A 25269-nucleotide genomic window follows, 5' to 3' on the forward strand; every position below is an offset into this window, starting at 1 on the left:
TAGCCATAATTATAAACGTATTCATGAAAGCATTTTCAGCTTTAGATGTGCATATGCAGTCATGCACATCTAAAGCTGGAAAATACAGACTTATAAATCGAAATGTAATAAGTGACTTATGAACATATTCCGATTGATCAAACTTTAATTATTCTATGTGCGGCAATTAGCACTGTACGTAAATACATACCTATTTCGAAAATTTTACCGGCCATATGTAAGTACTTACTGCAACTACAAAACGTTGTGCGAATAGTTAAGGTGGTTCGCTTTCCATACAAAAAACAATTGCGTTATATTAAGTAATTACACACTATTAGGTACTTAATTGTTTTTTGTATGGAAAGCGAACCACCTTAATTGCCAACGAGAGGCGATAAATTGAAACAAGATCTAAGGGAGTTCTACTTTTCGAACATGTGTAACTCGACCTAGCAGAGATACTATTTTCTTGCGCATGATTGCCAGAAAACTTCTAGCTTCGCAAAACATGCCAGATGCACTACATCTACGAGGTAAGCCCAACAGCATTCTGAATGCATTGTTATACTGCACTTTTAATGCATTGTAGGCTCGCTTCGTATAGTTAACCCACAGGCCGCTCGAGTAAAAGGAATGGCAATATGCTCTAAAGAGCGTTGTACCTTGACATTACTGATATTATTAACATAAAAGGTTTACATTTGCTCCATGTGAAGCTGTTGGAGGAAAGAAAATTATAAAACTCATGAACATTCCTTTTCAATATTTTACTGACAGGTGAATAGGTTCTAAAAATGTAGTGCAATTTCCTTTACCTTCGTATTTTCACGGATACGTCCGAACGTCTCATATATGCTACTTGTATTTCAGTCAATACAAACAGTACTGAGGCGAGGTTGACTAAAGTAGCTTTTATATCTAACTATTCGTATCTTCTCCTGCAATTGGCGACTGACACGAAGACGTCAGACGCCCGAGGCGCGCGACGCACGTCCGGCGCCGGCGACTCAGCAGAGACTCATTCTGGCTGCTTGTATCAGCTCCTGAAATTTGAGAATAATTATATTTAGAATATTTGTTTAAAATGATTTTATCAGTGCACCATAAACTTTAATTCACTATCATAACTTTCCTGGCTTTTTTAATATAGGCCCTACATACATAGATGGCGCTAGAAATAGGTACGTAACTTTTATGAAAACCTAAATGTTAAATGTTTTAAAATTATGCCTGCTTATATGACCTTGTATTATCGTAGTTTATATAAACTGATATGTCGTTTTTACAAACACTCCCTCAGTGGACTTGTTGTACAAAGTAGCAACAAAGGTCTTTCAAATTCTGAAAGTGTCATTACGGGATTGTCCATATGAGTATGACACCAACGAAACGGCCAAGCCGTACTGTTTGACCAAGATGTTGGCTTTATACTGTTAGAGCTTATAAAGTTAGGAATGACAGAGTAAAAGTCTTGGTACCTACTACGGGATCTGATAACTTTTTAGTGTAAGGGTGGATTTCATCACCAAAAATTTTCCCATGCAAAAAAATATTTTTTTTAAATGTTTAATTTAACACGATTCTAGCTGGGCAAAGTAATAGGGGGCTGTATATTGAGGATATTTATGGTATTTATACAATCATTTGTGGCTTATATTTGAAGTTATCGCTTTCGGAAAATAAAAAGGCAAGATGGTGATGACAATCATGGTATGGTAATGACTGTTTTATAGACGGTAATGACACTGCATGTACGGTAATGACGATTTGGGAACTAATTTATATATGTATTAAAAACGTATTAAAAAAACAAAAACTTTTTTTAATTGTAAGGCTTTAGAACTTTAATAAACATTACAAATAACATGTTTTTGAACATAAAAGACTAGCTACATAAATAATTTTTAGAAAATTATAAAAAATACATTTTGATCATATAAATAAATATATAACAAGTATTTTTATTGTATAATTTTAAATAATTTATATTCCGAAATAGGCAATTTATGTATTCATTTATTTTTTTGGGTTTTTTTAATGTTAAATCATATTAACAATATTGTACTCTTATTATCAGTTTAAACCCGCATCTTCTTTTATCTACTGCATAACTTGGTATTTATATCATATTATAAAATTGCTGGCTTACCAGTGAGCTTAATTTTTATGATATACATATTACTTTTTTTTTGATAATTTGATTCATTGCATAAGTTTGTATTTTTGTTGTTTTATAAATTAACTTTAAAAATAGCTATAATGATTTAAATCCATATATATATTGTTTAATAGCTAAACATTAATATATAATTAGTGTTTTATAAGTTGCAAGACCCCTACTTGTAATGCATGTCATAAGTTACAAAATGTTAGGTATTGGGTCCGGTCACTACCCAATGGTATAATTATTAATGGCTGCTATTTAACTGATCACCAGATTTAGTAAAATTTAATACCAAAAAAATCTATTTTACCACCCTAAAATCATGAATGATCACCAAAATTATAACACCATTTTAATGTGAAATGATTACCAATTTTATTACATTTTACTATCCTTTTAAAGGAAATGACACCAAACTAATTATTATTAACCCAAAAACAGTCAATGATTACCAAATTTCAAACCCCATTTTAATGTGAAATGATAACCAAATTTTTACATCTTGCTATCCTATTAAAGAAAATGACACCAAAATAATCATTGTAAACCCAAAAATAGTAAATGACCACCAAAATTAGAACTCCATTTTAATGTAAAATGATAACCAAATTTTTAAATCTTGCTATCCTATTAAAGCAAATGGCTCCAAAATAATCATTGTAAACGCAAAAATAGTAAATGATCACAAAAATTGTAACCACATTTTAATTAAAAATGTGCAAACATTTAATATATCGTTATCCTATTAAATTAATTAATCCACTTCGTCGCCTTTTTCTAATAGCATTTTATTTTTGTAACAGTCGCAGTTCTAACCTAACCTAACCCACTTTTCTAGTAGCATTTTGTTTCTGTAAGGGTCGCAGTTCAAACCTAACCTAACCCACTTTTCTAGTAGCATTTCTTTTCTGCAAGGGTCGCAGTTCAAACCTAACCTAACCCACTTTTCTAGTAGCATTTCGTTTCTGTATGGGTCGCAGTTCAAACCTAACCTAACCCACTTTTCTAGTAGCATTTCTTTTCTGTAAGGGTCGCAGTTCAAACCTAACCTAACCCACTTTTCTAGTAGCGTTTCGTATGTGTATGGGTAGCAGTTGAAACTTAACCTAACCTACTTTTCTAGTACCATTTCGTTTCTGTAAGGGTCGCAGTGCTAACCTAACCTAACCCACTTAACTGACAGCAGCATAACGAAATGCTACTAGAAAAGTAGATTAGGTTAGCTAGGTATGCGGTGCGGGCTACGGGGGGTTGAGCGGGAGGGGCTAGTAATTTTGGCATCAGTTTACTTTATTTGGTAATATGTATAAATTTTTTGGTAATCATAGTGGTTTATTTAGGTGAAAATATCGCATTAATTTGGTCTTCAAGATTTGGTGATCATTAATGATTTTTGGTGATCATTCAATATATTTGGTATTTGAATACAATTTGAAGTGCAGTCGTAATTAAAGTGGTGGTACTTTTGTATTTTTAGGCCTTATTTTTTTGGTGTTCAGTAATTTTTTTTGGTAAGCATGATTTTTTTATTTAGGGTACCAAAGTATTTTTTGGTTGTCATTATATTTGTAGCCATTATTAATTGCTGTAATTATATACATCAATTAATATAATATTATCAAAAAACATAAGGCCATTACGATAGTGAGCCAGTACCGTAGCCTATGGTCGCTTAAAACTTAATATATGTTGCTTGTTTAAATACTTTGTTTTAACACGACTAACATGCAATTACAGACTCTAAGTTGAAAGATTTACATTATTAGATAATAAATATAAACATTTGTATGTTCTAAGTTCTAAGTGACCTAAATTTTGCCTACTTCAGTCAAAATGTTATTTAAAACTAACCATCCTCTAGTGTGAAAGAAATAGTCATATCTTCTTCTACATTTATTCTACATTTATAAGGTAGACATTATATAGTGTTAGAAGACATAGAGAACGTTTTTCAAACATACAGCTTAATTTCATAATGAATTATAGCAAAATAACTAGAAAAGTTTCTGAGAACCGTCATCACCATACACATGAAATCATCACCGGTCGTAATTTTTTCCCGGTGATGATGGGTATGGTGTTGACGATTTGAGAGTTTCTTGTTTTTATTTCTACATAGAATACGAATAATAGTAGTTAATGTCTATGCTACACAATAAACTTCATGTAGTTTGCCATTCATTTCAATAATTATTTCTAATATATCATTTGTAACTTTTTTTAAACCAAAGCATAACGGTGATGATGCTCTGTTGTGACAAACTACGTTTTACAAATTTGTTCGTAATATTTCTCACGATTCAATGATGTGACTTTATAGTGAAATCATTTTTGGCATTCTATATTAAAGTGAAAAATAGGGCAAGGACCTTTAGCGGTATTTCGTTGTTCATACACGGAGATAAGCTCACATTGACATTACCATGACGGTGTTGACGAATATTCGTGACAAAATTTTAAATATTTTTAAATGTACTTTCTCGGTGAAGGAATTATTGCATATTTTCCCATGTGTTAAACAACAACATGGAAAAGATATAAGTAAAAGAAAAATCGCAGTCGTACGATAGGTATGCTATAATTTTCACTGCAAACAATAAGGTTCAGATTTTTCCGGTAGACGGTGATGATTTTAGACACATAAAACATTTTATATAAAAAAAACTATTAAGTTATTGGAGATGGTAATTGAAGGAACATGAAGATAATAGTTCTTAAAAACATATAAAAAAGTTGCAACTCGCATAACCTACAATTTTTTTTTTATAAAGACCGAACCATAAGTTTTCGCAGGATTTTGAAATCCACCCGTAAGAGCTTTATGCAACTAGTCTTGGCAACACTTTACATTAAATGTTTTGGTGGGTTGTTCTAACCTCAAAAGTAGTATACTAGAGGTAAGTGAGGTAATCTGAAAAAAAAAAACCCGCCAAGTGCGAGTCGGGCTCGCGTTCCATATATATGTATATTACACAATTTTTAACAATCAGTGCCGGATTAAGATATTTTGATGCTTTAAGCATTTCTAGACCATGGTGCCCTTCTCCCTAGGGTCATCAAGATTACATTGATTTTTTTGGTAAATTGAGAGAAGTTCAATGCCGCATTATAGCTGAGAATGGAAATCAGTCACATCATTTTATCACGAAAATTGACAGTGCCGTAGCAGTAATGTTGCAACAGAGTACCGAATACTGCTGCAGTCGCCACCCGAATGTCACCTTTATCATATCTAAGAAAGTGATTGAAACGCGAGCGAAGCGAGCGTGAAAATTTTTCGATATAAAAACGCAATATGATAGACAGTTGTACATTTTTACTTTTAGTATGGAAATCAGTCACATCATTTTATCACGGAAGTTGACAGTACTGCAGCAGTAACGTTGCAACAGAGTAATGTTGCTGCAGTCGTCATCCGAATGTCACCTTTGTCATACCTTAGAAAGTTATTGAAAAGGCGAGCGAAGCGAGCGCGAAAATTTTTCGATATAAAAAACGCAATTTTACTTTTAGTCCGAACCAGGCCCGAATCCAGGATTTCATACAGAGAAAGGATGGGACAGTTTTCTATCAGCCTAGCTTCGCATAGGGCTCGATATTTAAGGCTCTCAGCGAGGTTGTTTTCATGCATAAAATATGCAAGAAAGTATAGAGCTTGGAATTGACCAAGTGAATTGAATTGGCGAAGTGTGAGCAAGGCAGTAGGCCCAGCTGCGAAAGAGGAAAGCTTGGATTTGGATCCACGCCCAAGTGTAATTACTTAAGGCAGAAGATTAACTTTGCCGTAAGGCAGAAGGCCTCGCATAAGACCTAACGCCGAACCGCAAAAGAGTGGGTTGAAATCGAATCTATGCATGTAGTCACACCTCTTCTACTGCTACCGATTGTTTCCCAAAGAAATACGCGCCATTATTTTTGCAAACTAGCTTTTGGACAGCTAAAAAAAAATCGTGTGGTAAAAACGATGTGTCTGTCCCTAATTTTAAAATTTGTTCACCTTTTTCAACCTGGCATTTTGGTGCCCCCCCTGAACGTGGTGCCCTAAGCACGTGCTTGTTTTGCTTATTGGTTAATCCGGCACTGTTAACAATGTATTTTTTATGTGAAACGTGAGTGAAATCTAACACTTTAAACTCTCGCGTTTTGTACACATATTTAATTACACAAACGGGTCTACCGCGTTTGGTTGCCGTTTGTGGGTTTGTTGGGACGTCAGTCTTTCCGTGACCACAGCTGGTGCAACTCAGCTGAAACGTCGGAATTAAAGGTAAAAAAACAATGAAATTATATCGCGGTAGACCCGTTTGTGTAATTAAATATGTGAGTGAAATATCTTTAAAAAATCCGTAGGGGTTGGATCTAAAACTGTAATTAAGTCCGACTCACGCTTGACTGTACATTTCTAATAGGTTTTCCTGACATCTATAGGTATAGACCTATTTTATGTATTTTTTTCAAAATTTTAGACCTAGTAGTTTCGGAGATCAAGGGGGGGGGGGATGGTCATTTTTTGCCTATTTTCTTGAATAACTTCTAAACTGTTTATTAGAAAATTATAAAAAATATATATTTGAGATCCTTACAATAAGCTCTTTCATTTGATATGATGATGAAGTGATATGATGATATAGTTTGAAAATTTATTTTTTTCATTTACCCCCCAAAAGTGGTCCCCATGTTTAAAATTAATTTGTTTACGTTACGTGTCCATATTTGGGTCACAAACTTACATATGTGTACCAAATTTCAACTTGATTGGTCCAGTAGTTCCGGAGAAAATCGGCTGTGACAGACGGACAGACAGACGCACGAGTGATCCTATAAGGGTTCCGTTTTTTCCTTTTGAGGTACGGAACCCTAAAAAGGACTATAATTATTAAAATCATTTAAATTAATTAAGGTAAATGTGTGGAAGACTGTCAGGTAAGACGACAAGCTCTTTCAATCCTTCAACTCTTGCACTTGTACATTCTCTACTTACAGAAGTTTTGTAGAGCAGAATAAGCGAGGCATCCATGTAGAGGTAGTGTAGGGACGCTCGGCAGGAAGCAGGTGGGCTGTCGATCACGTGTTGCGTTCATTCAGCCCAATTCCCTAGAGTTGGAGCTGCAGCTAGGTTACTGTCCCGGCGGCATTAAGTGCCACACCATTCTCCTCGAATCTTCTTGTTTTCCTGCAGAACAGAAGAACATCTTTAAGTTCGTTTTCTTTCAGTTTGTCTTTACCGAATGTATTATATCGCGGTGCCGCATACATGAATTACATGATAAGTTCGCCTTTGTACTAATGATGTGTGTTCTTTCATGTTTTATGTTTCTTTTTGTACAAGGACTATACCAATTTTAATAACAAAACTTCCGTGAGACACAGACATATTAAATATATTAAAAACGGGTCACTCTCGTATTTGACAATAATGCCATAAATGAGGGTAGTTTCTCGCCCCCCTTGCCGCCACCGGCGCCTGCGCCGAGTTATCGGGCGCGGAGAGCTGCGGCCCGCAGTCTGCGCCGGTCCGTCACCGTAAACGCAAGCTCCTGATGACACTCCTCGGTACGGAGTGAAACATGTCGAGCGTTTTTCGACTTAAAATACGTGAGTGACCCGTTTTTAATATATATTTTATTAATAAGGACTATACCAAACAAACTTAAGAATATCCACAAATGGCTCAAAAACAAATGAAGGGACCGGATGTGGTGTCTTCTCGGAGGACCTGAACATATACATCTCAAAACCCCTGGGTTACACTGGGAACACAATACGGTATTCCAAGCTGAATGTGTAGGAATAATAGAAGCTTGCAATGCGATAAAAAGACGAGAAGTAAAACAAGAAAATATACTAATACTGTCAGACAGTAAATCAGTACTGCAAGCACTAGGTAGCTACAAACTTACATCGGAACTCATACTTGAATGTCATCGAGGCCTCACTGAAGTGAGCAAAGAAGGCAACAAAGTAACAGTATAATGGATAAAGGGGCATAGTGGATCAAGAGGAAACGATGCAGCGGATGAACTGGCCAGGAAAGGTTCAGAAACCAGCTAGACCAACATCACAAACAGCTTCACAATAAGTACTGGACTAAAATGAACACCTGTAGGCAGACCAAAGAACAAAACTACAAGCTTACACCAAAATATTACTAAAAACACCCAGACACCAACTACGCAAAATAGTAGGATTAATCACAGGACATAACAGACTAATCCAGCGGTCGGCAACCTTTTAGCAGCCAAGGACCAAATAGTAGTTACCGAAGTTGATGCGGGCCGCACTTTGTTAATATTTATGACTTTATCAGACATTGTCGTTTGTCAATACTACATACAAAATAGCCTAGGAGACTCGCGGGGTGCAAGTGAGAGGTTTGCGGGCCGCTAGTGAAAGGCTCGCGGGCCGCAAGTGAAAGGTTCGCGGGCCGCTTGTTGCCGACCGCTGCACTAATCAAACACCTACATAATATGGGTAAAACAGACAGCCCCATGTGCAGAGTGTGCATGGAAGAAGAAGAAACAGTAAAGCATATTCTCCTACACTGTAGGTAGAAGGTAGAAGTATACAGGAACCAATACCTAGGGACTCCGTGCACATTGAAGGAGGCAGTTAGCAACCTGAAGACACTGCTAGGTGTCATGGAGGAGCTGGGGTGGCTATAGTTCGTTTTTTTTTGCATTAGAAAGAACTTGGAAGAAGGTAAGCAATCTTGACATGTCTTTTAGTTGAAAAATGCTTTTTAAAAATCAATAACTATTACTTATAAGAATAAGAATAAGAATAATTTATTTCTAAAAACTGTTACAAACATAGTTACCAGGGGCCCCCGCACTAGGTTACACCTGTATCGCGGGGAACCAATTACACTTGTATAACAGAGTTTCGTTATCGTGTGCAGGTCATACTATTAATATAATATCACATAATAACATTAAAACTTACATTTAATACTTAAAACTAAAAATGAACAATTAACATAGTCTAAGGTAAAAATTACAGTGAAGTGACACTTTGCAAAATAGCTTCTGTCTCTGTGTAACTCAGTGATTGAAGTAGCTTATAGGTAGTGTTTTTGGCCTCATTTGCATTTTTTAAATCACAGTGCTTGAGAATGGCGTTGTAAGTTGCTGCCTTTATGTAGTCCCCGAAACGTTTAGCAAATGCAGATGATACTTTAGGTACCGGTAGATTAAATATGCGCTTTTTAAGGAGCGAATTGTAACAAGTCAAGTGTTTAGATGATATATGGGTGATCACAACTATTTTATGCAGAAACAGTTGACGAACGGTAAGAAAGCAGAAGAATATAAATGAACATATTAGATTCATAATTGTTACATATTTGCCGTAACTTATTTTTAGACTGTGTTTTTCAATTAAAAGACACATCAAGATTGTTTACCTTATATTTTCTAATGCTAAAAAAAAACGAACTATAGAGTAGTGCTACCTCGTTTTCACGCAAAATAGGCCAATGGTTGTCGACTTGCGGAAAATGCCCAGTATAACTAACTAACTAAGGGGATCCACCAACATAGGTATGTATCCTTTTGTAGTTTTGCTGAACCTATAGACACAATTTTTTTGCTCTCAAGTAGTAGTTTTTGATGGTGTTTGATCCATTGATCAGTGACCCAGTCTCAGTTTTTCTGATAAACAGCTGTCTTAATGGACTCACCGATATGTTTTGCAGAAACCTGCACCTTGTAGCATACACCTTGTTTTCTCAGTCAATCTCAATATAAATAAATATATTTAGACATTTTTACACAAATTGACTAAGTCCCACAGTAAGCTCAAGAAGGCTTGTGTTGTGGGCACCCAGACAACAATATAATTATTCAATATACACATATCTGTCTCATCAAACAAATAAATTCCCTAACCAGGATTTGAACCATCAGCTTCACAGGCAGGGTCACTAGGCTAGGCACCCACTAGGCCAGACCGGTTGTCAAATATAACCAAGATATTCTTTTGAACAAACTGCCATGTCACTGCTGGTTTCAATCTGTGCCCTTCATAATCTACGTACTTACTGCTGTCTGTCTCTCATGCAGTCTAAAAAAATTAAGTGTGGGGTACAAACTTTGTGTCGCTCGAAAGTCGAAACCCTCTTGCCTTATCTCCTGATCCACCTTTCAGTACTGGTCATCACTCAAGTAATTTTCCAAATTTCTGGGAATACTTCTAGCTCGAGACAGAGGTTAAATATGTGCCATAGCGGCTCCGCCAGCACCATGCTGTACAGTCCATACGCACGAGGGAATACCATGCGGACACGAAGATTTTTTTAGCTTAAGTTGTTGAATTGCGGCACTTACCTCCAACTTCGGCTTCTCCATTAATTAATATTTTTTCAGTACCTCGTACCTCTACTGAGTCTACTGTTTCTTTTATTAGAATTCATTTATTGTATTTGTAAACCAACAAGTGTCAATACTGTCAATGTCACTGAAAGATGGCACTAGAAAAAACCGATTATTTTTAAATTGTCAAGAGTTAATGTCAGAACGTCCCTACTAATTTTGACAGCTCCCTTAAAAAAAAGAATGTCTCTGGTTTTTGGCTTCCAATTATTGGGTCGTACATTATTGGGTCGGGCTTTCTCGACCTGTACCAATAATGCGCAGCCCAATAATTGAAAGCCAAGGGACTCAAATTAGTGGACGCGAATTATGGGGTCGTACATTATTGCCCTGTGAAAAGAATGGCTTCGTATTATCGCCCCGGACCAATCTTGCGCGGACCGAGAATGCTCAACCCAGGAATGTACAGCCCAATAATGCGCGTCCACCATGGACGCCAATTATTGGGCTGTACATTCTTGGGTTGAGCATTATTTGGTTGTACATTAGTGGCTCCCGATCGCGGAAACCCTAATTGAAGGTCACATTCCCGAAAGACCAATTTGATTTGAACCCTAAGTCGGATGAAATCACATTGACACTTAAAGTGGTATACTATATGTAAATCGTACTATGCCTGGAAAGGGGTTGAAGCCGAAGGGTCATTCCGCAGCAGTTGTCGCCAGCGATATCGGGAGTACCTACATACAGATCTCATCCTTGCCGGATTCGCTATACACCCCCCCTACAGTATCGCGTGATGTTCTGATCTTTCCCCAGCAACGTGTCTCCTGTCTCCCACGTCGCATTTACGTAGTCGACCTAGGCGTTGAAGGGGTTGCCCGCAAGTATACCTACCCTGTTTCTAGGTTGAAAGGCGAATGTATCCCTACAGACATCCGATAAGCCTAAGCCCCTAACAAAATATTGTGGCTTTCCAACGAGAAGGCTCTCAGGCAGTCTGCCAGGGTGTCTAGCCAAGTTGACAATCGGTTGGGCTACAACGAAACGTTTTGCGTTTCTATTAGTACGAGAATAGTGCGTTCAATAGTTGTGTAACAAGAGAGCAAAGTTAGTTTTTGAGAGTTTAGAGTTATATTAGATAGTTCCTGAAGGTGGGGTAGCGAGGTTAACTGAAACACTGAATTTACTAACTTGATTATATTATAAGTACATGAAGAATTGTTACAATTGTCAGGTGTTACATGACTGATGGTTAAGGCGAGACTGACTTACATATAGCGGGGGGGGCCCGCACTGTAGCCGCGGGCACTGCCTAGTCAGCTCATATCGCGGTACACGCGCACTTGAATATGAGCTGACTTGGCAAATGTCCCTATATTACTTCCCCCTTTTTTTGAAACAAAAAAAAAAAATATATAATAAAAATACAATGATCTCTCTTGTGGGATCCTTCCTTAACTCCGCCCGTGTGACTCTAGCCTTACATTGTTATGGCTAGTCAGTGTATGTACTCGAATGGCATGTAGGCACGTATTACGCTGACATAGCGCGATGCGTGTCCACAAGCCGTCACACGTATAATATTAACACATTACAGTTAGCTATTTTTAGAACAATGTACCAATGGTTTTTTAAACATAAGTACTATATGTAATACAGACATTATGATTAAAGACTGAAATAAAGTTTAGTTACACAACACTTGTTTCACTGCACTTCACTTCACTAGTAAATTACCGGTTGTTGTTTCGGTTGTGGTTGTTCCCTATGTACAACCACTGCTGTCGGCTGAACCTTGTTTACAGCTTTTTGTAACCAGGTGCGCATACACTGCCTGCACTTCGCTTGTACGAAGTATAAAAGAAATAACGTCAATATGATAGCGATTACTATGAGCACCATTCCGAAATAATTCAGTTTCGTGTCCACTTGACCAGTGACACTGTGGACTTCAGCTATTGCTATGTTGTTGCTTGGTACTTCTTCTTTACTTTGGTTATAGCCCATTTTAATTAATAATTCACAATTTGTTTACAGTATAACACTGAAAGATGTACGTGTTGCGCACAAGCAAGTGAAGTAGTCTCAACAAAAATTACAATATTCTACTTTAAATACATACACAAAACAATTACGCAATGTCACAGCACATCATTTTGCAAAATTTCGTGCCAGCAATAAGATAAATCCAAGTCCAAAGTATAACATCAGCTCTCAGCAATTCTTATTGCTATTTACAACTAAGTAGTTCAACATAATAACCGTATAATGTCAGTCAACCATTACTTGCGTTTACCGATATGCGATAATATCTTATAAATGCTAAAATGAATTGAACAGTTTAATAAAAAAAATGTATATGTATGTTTTGTATATAAGTGTATGATAAAAAAGTGTAAAAATAGAATGTGTAAAATATGAATGTAAACCAATGTAAAATTTCGACATAAAAAATTCATAATAGTATATTAATTCCTTAATTAGTGTTTTATGTGCGAAACTATATATGCCGCGAATCTATTCGTCAATTAAAAACCTAACCGGTTTATTTATAACTCTACCACTTCTAGTGGTACGCGGTTTCGCCATAGCTTCGCTTTCGCCTCGCGCTGCAGTGGAGTCGCTTACCTTAGTACTCTCGCTGCTATCGGTAGCTACGTCGTCGTTCCAAACGTAAGCAGGTTTCAATCGGTCAATTGAGATACGAGCTTGCCTATTTGGAAATTGTACTAAAAATACTTTTTCGTCTCTACTTAACACTTTAAAAGGTCCCATATAGGGTGGCTGTAATGATTTCCTCACGGTGTCATCCCTGACGAAAACGTATTGACATGATGCTAATTCCTTATGCACAAATAAAATGCGGTTGTTACGTGATCCCGCAGATACCGGTTTGTACTGAGATATTGTTTCCCGAATTTTATCTATTAAACTACCCGGATCGCTGGGTTCCGTGGGGCGTGTGTCAAAGAAATCCCCAGGTAAACGTAGCGTACGTCCGAACAACATCTCTGCGGCACTTACGTCATTATCGCTTCGTCCTGCCGCGCGCAGGCCCAGCATGACGGTCGGCAGTTCGTCCTCCCACGAGGTATTGTTCATTCTGGCCATTAGTGCTGCTTTCAAACTCCTGTGGAAACGTTCTACCTTGGAATTGCTCTGAGGGTGGAAGGGTGTGGTTCTGATTTTGTTTATGCCTAACAAATCCGATAGCTCTCTAAATAGGTTACTTTCGAATTGACGTCCCTGATCTGTTGTGAGCTGCGACGGACAACCGTAACGCGCGATCCACCCGCTAAACACCGTCTTAGCCACTACTTCTGCTGTCATGTCTGCTATTGGAAAAGCTTCCGGCCAGCTAGTACGCCTATCTATTATTGTTACTAGGTAGCGATTTCCATGCGGAGATGTCGGGAGCGGCCCGACCAGGTCCACGTGGATATGCGACAGCCTATCAGCGTTTTCAAATGTACCTAACTCAGAAACAGTGTGTCGGGTAACTTTCGCCTTTTGACAAGGTATACACGCTCTGGCCCAATGACTTACGTCTTTATTCATACTTGGCCAAAAGAACTTTTGACATACCATTTTGCGAGTAGTACGTACTCCGGGGTGACTCAGACAATGGACGCTTTCAAACGCGGCGCGCCTAAACTTTTCGGGCAAATACGGCCTTACTTCCTTCAACGATATTTCGCAATATACAGCCTTTTGACAATTCGGTATTGCGAGTAATTTTATGTCTACAGTATCGTTTCCGTCGCGCCGGTCTGATTGCGTCATGCTCGCTAGGTACTCGTCTCGCGCTTGCTCGTCAGCGAGTTCCGTGTAATTAATAGCGGTTGGGCAAACAATGGTCTCTATACGGGATAGCGTATCAGCCACAACGTTATCCTTCCCGCTTATGTGACGAATATCCGTAGTGAACTCGCTGATGAACATTAAATGTCTCGTACGTCGCGGTGTTTCACTACTACTTTTCCCTATATTTTCGAACGCATGACACAAAGGTTTGTGGTCTGTATAAACTATCAGTGGTCTGCCCTCAAATGACTTGCGAAAATGTTTCATCGATAAATAAATACCTAACAGTTCTAAGTCATATGCGGAATAACTTTTCTGTGCCTTCGTTAGTTTTTTTGAAAAGAACCCTAATGGTTCCCATTTTCCCTTGACCAACTGATGTAATGCAGAACCCGCGCAGTTAGATGACGCGTCGGACATTAAGGCTAGAACCGCGCCGGACTGAGGATGCGACAGTGTAACGGCTTTTTTAAGGCCCTCTTTACACTGTTCGAACGCTTCCTCAGTCTCCTTCGTCCAAACTATCGCCGTTTTATCGCGTTTTTTCGTGTTTACTAAATATTGATCAAGTTTTGATTGTATGGCCGCTGCCTTGGGAATATGAGACCGATAAAAGTTGAGCATGCCTAGAAATCGTCGCAACTGCTCCACTGTCTCCGGTTTCGGGTACTGTGCTACAGCCTGAACCTTTTCCTCTAACGGTTTAATGCCCGATGCGTCCACCTGGTGACCCAGGAATTCTAACTGCGTTTGTCCGAAACTGCACTTCGCTAAATTAATTGTAATTCCGAATTTAGCAAAACGTTCAAAAACCAGTCTAAGATGGTCCCTATGCTGCGCCTCGTTGTCGCTTGCGATAAGAACATCATCCAGATAATTGAATAGGAAATCTAGGCCTTCCAGTACTGAAGTATTCATAAACCGCTGGAAGGTTTGTGCGGCACAGCGAAGCCCGAACGACATGACAGGGAATTCCCATAACCCGAATGTTGTGATAATTGCTGTTTTCTCGATATCTTCCTTGGCTACCGGTATACAATGATAAGCTCTGTTTATATCTAGCTTTGAAAATATTTTTTTACCTGCCAATATGAAGGTGAAATCGTGTAGTCTAGGTATCGGGTATCTATCGGGTTTCGTTTGCGCGTTCAAGGCACGATAATCCCCACAAGGGCGAATTTCGCCGTTCTTTTTCGTTACCACTGTTAACGGGCTAGCCCATTGGCTCTTGCTTGGCCTACAAATGCCTAGCTCTTGCATTCGGCGAAATTCCTCCTTGACCCGTTTATGCCTGTCCGGTGGTAATGGCCTTGCCCTCGCAAACGTAGGTGGCCCGGTTGTCTCAATGTGATGCACAACATCGTGCGCAGGGGGTTCCCTGTACGTCGGCGGCTTCGTGATGCTAGGGAATTGTAACAACAAACTGTGGAATGGATGATTACCATCAACTGTACTAATGGACGGCTGACTGCTATTGACAACCGTTGCAGATACGTTGAACTCTGTTACAAGGTCGTGTAATTTCTGTTCGCTCAGGTTAACTAAAAGCCTATGATAACTCAAAAAATCGGCCCCGAGTATTGGTTGTCTGACATCGGCCATCACAAATTCCCATCGAAATGGCCTACGTAACTTAAAATCTAAAGACAACACTTTAACACCGTATGTTTTTATTTGCGTACCGTTTGCTGCGAAAAGTTTTAAATTAGTGCACTCACCCGCGCGTAGTCTCCTGTCCGCCGGTATTAGAGAAATGTCCGCACCTGTATCAACTAAAAAACGCAGTCCGGTATTTAAGTCTGTTATACACAAACGACGGCTGGTGTGGATAGCACAGGTCTCCGCCGAACTCTGTGCCATCGTTACTCGTTTCCCTGCTTCTTGTCCCATGCGCAAGGCTGGATGCACTTCGCGGCGGCCGGTCCAAACCGGAAGTGGTAGAAGCAAAGCCAGTCCGGGTTTCTTCCTGCCCTGTTGCTGCTACTCTGTGGGCGAGTTCCACTCCTGTGCCTGGATGTGGATCGAGCTCCTCTAACTCTGCGTCCGAAGTTCCGTGTCCTTGGCCTCGAACGCTCCAAATCCATCATACGGACACTCAGTTTGGCGATTTCCGCTAGTATCACCGCTGTATCTGCAGCTCCTGAGGTTCTCGCTGGCGCGCTGTGCCCCTGGCCCTGTGGTACCGCCACTGCTGCCACGTGAGCGTTTCTTGTGGCCTCTGACACGTCATCGGCAATGCTGGCCAACGTGTCAAGGTCCGTCTCCCTGGACGCTACTAAAACTGCACGCACCGCCGTGGGCAGATGGTTTTGCCACATTATTCTCAATGTCGCGTCTGGAAAGCTATCCTTAGCTAAGTTGCGCATCTTAGCTAATAGCTGCGACGGCTTTTGATCTCCTAGATCCATTTCTCCTAGGACCTTCTCCACCTGCCTGTTCTTAGAGTCTTCTAGCATCTTCAACAGCTTGGCTTTCAGCTCCTGGTATTTGTTGGTGGAGGGTGGGTTCGTTAGGAAGTCCGTAAGTCGGAGTATGACTTCCTTCGGCAGCTTGGACACCACCATGTCGAACTTTGCGTCGTCGCCTATCTTCTGTGGCGTTAAAACGGCCTCCGTGCGTATAAACCATACTCTGGGCTGGTCAACCCAGAAGTCTGGAATACGGCTCGACACCGAGATCGCCATGACCTCGGCGGAGCGTGGCACTACGATGTCCTGTAGTTGCAAGGCTGCCGGAGTCTTCTCTTCAGTGGTCATTTTCACGTAACAATAAACCACAAAAGTCCGAATAACAACCTACGCTACCAATGTTCAGTCGGGGTCACCACTTTAGAGTTATATTAGATAGTTCCTGAAGGTGGGGTAGCGAGGTTAACTGAAACACTGAATTTACTAACTTGATTATATTATAAGTACATGAAGAATTGTTACAATTGTCAGGTGTTACATGACTGATGGTTAAGGCGAGACTGACTTACATATAGCGGGGGGGGGCCCGCACTGTAGCCGCGGGCACTGCCTAGTCAGCTCATATCGCGGTACACGCGCACTTGAATATGAGCTGACTTGGCAAATGTCCCTATAAGAGCAAGGATGATTTTATGGTAGAATCACGAGTTAGCGAGAGATTCTAATTTAGAAACATTGAGAATAGCGAGCGCCGTAAAGGCGCGAGGTATAAAAAACTAGTCTTGTGTGGTACCTACATACAACTTTTCACTTCACCAGTAATAAGAATACAATATGAAAAAGGCCTGTAACACGAGCAAAGAATTAAAACATAGATTGTACTCCTCAAACGGTGACACTTTTGTTCAACAACTTTTAAAAATTATGAAGTATTTAGACTCCCTATTTTTCATACAAAATAAATATTATCTTCAATGGACGCCATCGCCACGCCATATTAGTGTGATTGACGTTGCTTGTCACGCCTTAAACATAACAAAATTCGCAATACATTGCGTCTTAGAATAAACTTTAAAGTGTAATAAAAATCAAACCACAAGTTATTTTTAAAAGTCGCTGAACAAATGTTGGGCAGTATGAGGAGTACAGCCTACAGTTTAATTTTTTGCTCATGTTACAGGCCACACCCGGTATATATATTTAGTAAATGAAACAATAATCAACATCTCATATCTTTATTCATAATAAAGTACAATAATAAACATGTATTCGTATCCATGATAATTGGTAACTAAACTTACAACTAACGACAGCATGACTTTCGATCTTACGACTAAGTTACAAGTAGGAAGTTCAGTTTAGATTTTCCGTGATTCGTTGACTAGAGATTAAAATATGGCCTAGAACTATTTTTGACCAGGGACCGGCCCGCTATCCCTTACAGAGGGTTTTGTACCCCCCTCCCCCTTGGTGATATTTGGTCATTTGGTGAGATTTTTGGCTACCCCCTTCCCCCACATAACCTCACGTGTATTTTTTTGAAATTTTGAAGTGAAAACTTCTTTAGCGGCGCTGTGCACTTTTTGAGGTGGGGAAAAATTGTTAGAGTCAGACCAAGAATAGTCTGCAGCGGATTTGATAGCCCCACGCAGTGAAAGTGTTATTTTAAACATTAAACTTCTATGAAATTATGACGTATAAATGACACTTGCACTGCGTAGGCTATCAAATCCGCTGCAGACTTTTTTGGTCCGACTTAACCTCAATTATACATAGTGCATTTTGCACTAGTATACACTTTATATTACACTTTTATTGCACTTTTGAGTTTTCACTTCTGCCGGCACTCCCTGAGTGCAACCCGTTGGTTTTTTTCTATCTGACCGATCAAGGCCACACGCTCCAAAATTTCGTAAAATAGGCTCGCTATTTTGAAGTACGGAGTGAAGATTTATGTTTAACGAAACCGAGTAAAAGTATCTACTCATGTGGTAGGTATTTTTTCTTAGTTTCGTTCACTGTAGAAAAATACACGTGAGGTCTCCTTATAACCAAGGGATGAAGTGATATGCCTTTCACCCGAGTTAAACACTGTACTTTTCATTGCGAATACGAGGTAAGTAAAATGCATGTGTTTTTTTTTAAACATGACTAAGTATACATTTTTATAGTATTTTTGAGGGTACTTTCAAGTAACAATTTAGGCAAAAGTATCGTAATTTATAGAATGGGGAGTCAAATATCAGAATGGAAATTGTATAACAAATCCATTTATACCCAAATTTCAATTGCTTATCGTAAAAAAATTTAAAATCGTCCTAGGAACCTAAAATGCTCTAGTGCAGAAACGTATAATTTTCCGCACACCTTTTAGAACAACAATGACCCTCTTTCAGAGCATGAGAAATTAAAAAAATATAGACGGACGGCGATTTTACAAAGCGCTGATATTAAAAAACAATGAACAATTTTAACATTAATGTGCTGATATATGTTATGTTAACGTAAGTTTGTGCGCGGCATGAAGCACCAAAATAATAATACACACTTCTTTTTCGTTTCTATATATTTCCTATTATCTAGTGTAATTTAAGGAAAATGTATGTATAGAATAATGTTAATTGCTTAAAATATGAGTTGGGATTATGCTAGTGTTTAAATATGATATGACCAAGTTCTTAGAGTTAGACCAAGAAAAGTCTGCAGCGATTTTGATAGCCCACGCAGTGCAAGTGTTATTTACACGTCATAATTTCATAGAAGTTTGACGTTTAAAATGACACTTGCACTGCGTGGGCTATCAAAATCGCCGCAGAATTTTCTCGTTCTGACTCTAGGGTGTTTTGTAAAAGTTAAATACGTAAAAGTAACTACGAAAAATATTGGATTTTTGGCAACGTGATTTTAAGTAGGTAATTCTTTAATTACCGAGGCGGTGGTGGCCGAGTGGATATGACGCCCGACTAGCTTTCAATCAAGCCGGCGCTTTCCGTCGCGGGTTCAAATCCTGGCTCGTACCAATGAGTTTTTCGGAACTTATGTACGAAATATCATTTGATATTTACCACTAGCTTTTCGATGAAGGTAAACATCGTGAGGAAACCTGCATACATCTGCGAAGAAATTCAAAGGTGTACTTATGTGAAGTCCCCAATCCGCATTGGGCTAGCGTGGGGACTATAGCCCAAACCCTCTCGTGCTTGAGAGGAGGCCTGTGCCCAGCAGTGGGACGTATATAGGCTAAATTATTATTATATTATTATTTTAATAGAATAGGTATTAAAAATAGAATGAAATGCTGTTTCTAAACTTGATTAGGTTAAATATCAATATAAACATTAAATCTTGATTAAATATTTTTTATAACAACATTTTATAACAATATTATCCATACCATTACCACGATTCATAAAGGATATTTTTTGTGCATAATTCAAATCAGATTAGCATTTCTAATAACGAAATCATTAGTAGGTACCATTAATTACGCTATATGTTATATTCGTTGTAAGTACTAAAACTATTTTAGGTAAAAATCTTAAAATAAGTTGCCTTCATAGAAAGGTGGGAAGGAGGGATAAAATCAAAAAAATAAAAACTTATCTCCGGCGGCGAAAATTGCTTTCAATCATATAAAAACAACCCAAAAAAATCCACACAGCGTCAGTTATCCTGAAACAAGGCGACTTATTTTAAGATCCAACCCCTATTTTATTTTTACGTAAACGCAATATCTTATATTGTTAAATAAAGCAATATTTTTTCACCAATTTAATACTTTTACCAATCTTATCATACATGACATTTTAAAACATTTTTATATCACATATGCTTCTTCAACCCTTAGATATACTGTGCGAAGTCATAAATATAGAACAACATTTACTTCAAAACCAAGCGCGAAATTGGTAATAAAATTGAAAGTTCACGATTTCGGGATAGTGACTTAGTAAAAGTTGTTCAGTATAACGTATACCCTGACAACATTTTATTTAACCTTCGACATGTTGCGGGTTGAATTTATTTTGATTACTGACAATGACAATAAGACTCTTTGACAACAGTCATCGAATGTCACCGATGTAAACTAAAAGAAAATATTTCGCAATTATAAACGATGAAAGGCACAAGAATAGCAACAAATATTATAATATTGTCAAACTTGCAAGAATAATTATTTTTAATACAATAAAACATATACGTACATGAATGAAAGGATTGCGCAGCATTCCAATAAACTACTTTCTGAGTGATTAGTGTTTGACATGACCGGCACTGACATTTACGTCATTTGTCGTGTACAGTCCGTTAACTCTCAGAATGACCTTCGTTTTTCGGGTAAAATCGGACGTAATCGCGAAATAGAAAATGACAAGTGTCTTACCGATTTAGTGACCCAATACAAAGAGTGCAGTCGTCTTTTCAGCCTTAAACTATATAGAGAAGTTAATAACGAGTAGGTAAATATTTAATTTCTTACATAAAAATGTATAATTTTACCATATGAATTGAAATATGTGACTGGTATTATCAACTGTATGTACCGTCACCCGTTGACCACGAACGCTGTAAAGGGTTCGAAACGTCGGGATGTAGTATGAATTAAATATACGCGATATAATCCGTTTCAACAGTTCACCTACATATTCAGTAAGCGGAGTATGTCTAAGGATTGTAAAAACATTCTGTATGGCTACCACCAGTTTTGACATTGACATAACGCTCACGTTTACGTACTGGCATATTAGTGCAAGCGAGATGTACAGAAAGTAAATTACGTAGACGTGAGCGTTATGTCAGCGTGAAAACTGGTGGTAGCCGTACTGTACTCGTAACACAATCATTTGAACCAAAACGCAAGTTAACTGACCCCTTGGTAGTAGCCCTTGTGTGTTCGCAATAAGGACCACAGTCCGTTAACAGCGTGACTGGTACTTAAGTTTGGTCACTATTTAATGTGTGTGTGTGTCCGAACATCATCATCTCCCTGATATATTGGACATTGACTTCAGTTACAATTAAGGTTACATTCATCTCGGCAATATTTCTATAATCGCATCTTGTTTAGTGTCACTAAGTATACTTACGTAAAACTTTGTTCATTACCCTAGCATGTGTAGCAGTGCACGATAAAAGTATGAATGCAGTAAATGTAGTTTTACAATTTATCACTTAGGGGCTGTTCAAAAATTACGTCATCTATTTGTAACCCCCCCTAAAATCATCCAACCATAATAATTCGAATGACCCCCCCACCCCTCCCTACCAAATAAAATTAAGTCATATTCAAAAAATGCGTTTTTAGCTTAATAGGGTATTTTCCTACTAGTCAAATCAGTTACTTTTTTAGAACTGTCAAAACGATTTGCTAATATGGAATTTATATGAAACATTACATCGTGACGTCACGGTCAACTCACCTACTTTTTATATTTCTATCCGATTTATTAAATAGAACTTGTGTTTAAAAATAACTCCTATCTGTGTTTTTCTAATAATTATCTGATGCTTTATTTCATGCATGGTGGAACATAATTTATTTTAAATACAGTATAATACCCTATTGTACAATAAAACACAATCCTAATGTCATGCCACAACCATCCGATGTCCAGATCCCCAGAATTTAAAATGACGTAAGTTAAGAATAGCCCCTTACATAACGACATGATTACAAAACTGATTGTAATAGGTATTAGTCAAAGAAGCAATTAAACATGTGTAGTGTGTAGTCCATCAATAAAATTAATTTATTATTTATTCGAATGGCCGGCAGACGGATTGTGGTGTGGTCGAAATGTCAAGATTTAAAAAAAATGGACGATTGTCTCAATAATGATATCAATTATTAATACATTAAATTAAATCATACTCAAGTACACATACCAGGGCACCAGGGCCTTATTTCACGAAAACTTGTAATACAAGCTACTGTGTTGTAACCTCCTGAATCCCAAAGACCTTATAAGAATAAGGAACAAAATAAACATATTTATTTTATAAGACCAGTGCCCTGTTTATCAAACGCTTGTAACTTGCAATACAAGTGGAAGTCCCTTTCTAACAAAAGCTGTCAAAAAGGGACTTCCACTTGTATCACAACTATTACAAGTTACAAGCTTTTGATAAACGGCACAGAGGGCCCGTTTTTCAAAAGCTTGTAACTTGTATTACAAGTGGAAGTGTCAAAAAGTGACATCCACTTGTATAACAAGTTACAAGCTCTTGAGGAACGGGCCCCAGGTACCATATAATAAAACAATGGCTTCTACGTTTTAGGAGGATAAAAAAGCTTCGTATATACAAGGCATCACGAAACTGCCCTTAAGCTAGGGATAAAGACAGATGTGTGTGTACGTGAGATCTCTCTGATGGACAAATCTATCAAATATCAGTATTTGCCCACCGTTAGGCACGGAGGTGTCCGTGGGTCGATCTCCGTGACGTAACTATACCGAGGCCCGTGGCGCTCATCGAATATGACAAGCTCTGTACTCACGGCCTCTTGGTAAAATGGGGTCCTTTTCGAGCCAGGGCACTGTGGCATTTTGCCCACTTTGCCAGCATACCCTCGTAAGTCCCCGCGTACCTACTTGTACAAGTACTAATTAAACTCGAATGTTGAAGAAATAAAAGAGAGTTCGAGACTCAAAAGCACAAAAATTGTCCTGGGTGTTATGTACATGACTGACGGGTGCGGCCTGTAACACGAGCAAATAATTAAAACATAGATTGTACTCCTCAAACGGTGACACTTTTGTTCAACAACTTTTAAAAATTATAAAGTATTTAGAGTCCCTATTTTTCATACAATATAAATATTATCTTCAATGGACGCCATCGCGACGCCATATCATTGTGATTGACGTTGCTTGTCACGCCTTAAACATAACAATATTCGCAATACATTGCGTCTTAAAATAAACTTTAAAGTGTATTAAAAATCAAACCACAAGTTATTTTTAAAAGTTGCTGAACAAATGTTGGTCATTATGAGGAGTACAGCCTACAGTTAAGAGCGCTCTTACAAGAAAAGTCGAAATAATGCAAAATTGATGATACTAGTCGACGAAATTCAGGACTTTGCGCTCATTATTAGAAACAATGAGTACTTGTTCCAGTAAAAGCGTCTTCTTATCTTTATAAATATCGTTGTAAATATTAGAAAAAGGACTTATTAAATTAGTAATGATTTTTTTTCTGATGGTCGTTTCCGAAAAACCCCGTGAAGCACTGAATGGCGAGCTCTTATTTGGAAATGTTGAGAATTTCCTCTGCTAAACCTGGCTATTTTGTATTACTAATACCCTGTACTTTAGGCATATCAAACTATATTTTTCCTACATACCTTTGAGAAAGAGAAAATCAAAGTAAAACGAACTCGATTTTCTCTCCGAAACAAGTGTCAATTCCTACGAAAATCTACTTAATATCGAAGTCATTTTCATACTCAAGCAATCTGCAACGTTTGCTTATACTGTTGGTATACATTAGTGTTTATGAAATTCTACTATAATTTTTTGGCAATTTTTTGAAAACTACTCTATATTACCGATGACGCGCGCTGCGCCAGCTCAGTGCCGCGGCAGAGCTTGTAGAGGCAGGACATGTGTCGGTCGGCTCCGCACATTTTCAACGGCGACGACGAGGTTTTTTATCATTGTGTGCGGCGGGCGCCGTGTAAAACGCTATACTGTGTGCGTGTAAACCGCAACGAGAGACTTTGATCCTAGCACTGTTTTTATAGTATTATAATTTATAATGGTACAGTTTAATAAACTACCGGACAGGATTAAAAATATTTGAAACGACCTGACATTCTATATGTATTTATTTGACTCAAGATAGTACTCAGGGTCTGATGATGGAGCCGGAAGGTGGTCACCGGTACCAATCAACCATGCAACTAAACCACTTCGTGTTTAGGCTCGTTTTATTCATCTCAACAAGATCTTTGACACAAGATAGTACTCAGGGTCTGATGATGGAGCCGGAAGGTGGTCACCGGTACCAAAATCAACCATGCAACTAAACCACTTCGTGTTTGGGCTCGTTTGATTCGGCTCAACAAGATCTTTGACTTAAGATAGTACTCAGGGTCTGATGATGGAGCCGGAAGGTGGTCACCAGTACCAATCAACAATGCAACTAAACCACTTCGTGTTTAGGCTCGTTTTATTCGTCTCAACAAGATCTTTGACTTAAGATAGTACTCAGGGTCTGATGATGGAGGCGGAAGGTGGTCACCGGTACCAATCAACCATGCAACTAAACCACTTCGTGTTTAGGCTCGTTTGATTCGTCTCAACAAGACCTTGGACACAAGATAGTACTCAGGATCTGATGATGGAGCTGGAAGGTGGCCACGGGTACCAGTCTACCATGTAACTAAACAACTTCGTGTTTGGGCTCGTTTGATTCGTCTCAACAAGATCTTTGACACAAGACAGTACTCAGGGTCTGATGATAGAGCTGGAAGGTACCATTACCAATCAACCATGCAACTAAACCACATCGTGTTTAGGATCGTTTGATTCGTCTCAACAAGATCTTTGACACTAGGTGATACTCAGAGTCTGATGATGGAGCTGGAAGGTGG

At 38.5% G+C, this 25269-nt stretch overlaps 3 long non-coding RNA genes across 3 annotated transcripts in view; all 3 read right to left on the minus strand.

Annotated features, from left to right (window-relative positions):
• Positions 1–25269, minus strand: part of LOC134804155 (uncharacterized) — a 431198-nt gene that overhangs the window by 98936 nt on the left and 306993 nt on the right. The window lies entirely within an intron of this gene.
• LOC134804161 (uncharacterized) overlaps positions 1–25269 on the minus strand; it is a 292314-nt gene that overhangs the window by 83304 nt on the left and 183741 nt on the right. The window lies entirely within an intron of this gene.
• LOC134804156 (uncharacterized) lies at positions 435–10637 on the minus strand. Its single transcript, XR_010146078.1, has 3 exons — positions 10471–10637; positions 7128–7319; positions 435–1025 (listed from the first exon to the last, which is right to left on the minus strand). It is a non-coding gene; the product is annotated as an uncharacterized LOC134804156 (long non-coding RNA).

This window comes from Cydia splendana, chromosome Z (genome assembly GCF_910591565.1).
Source record: "Cydia splendana chromosome Z, ilCydSple1.2, whole genome shotgun sequence".
Classification (NCBI taxonomy): Eukaryota; Metazoa; Arthropoda; class Insecta; order Lepidoptera; family Tortricidae; genus Cydia; species Cydia splendana.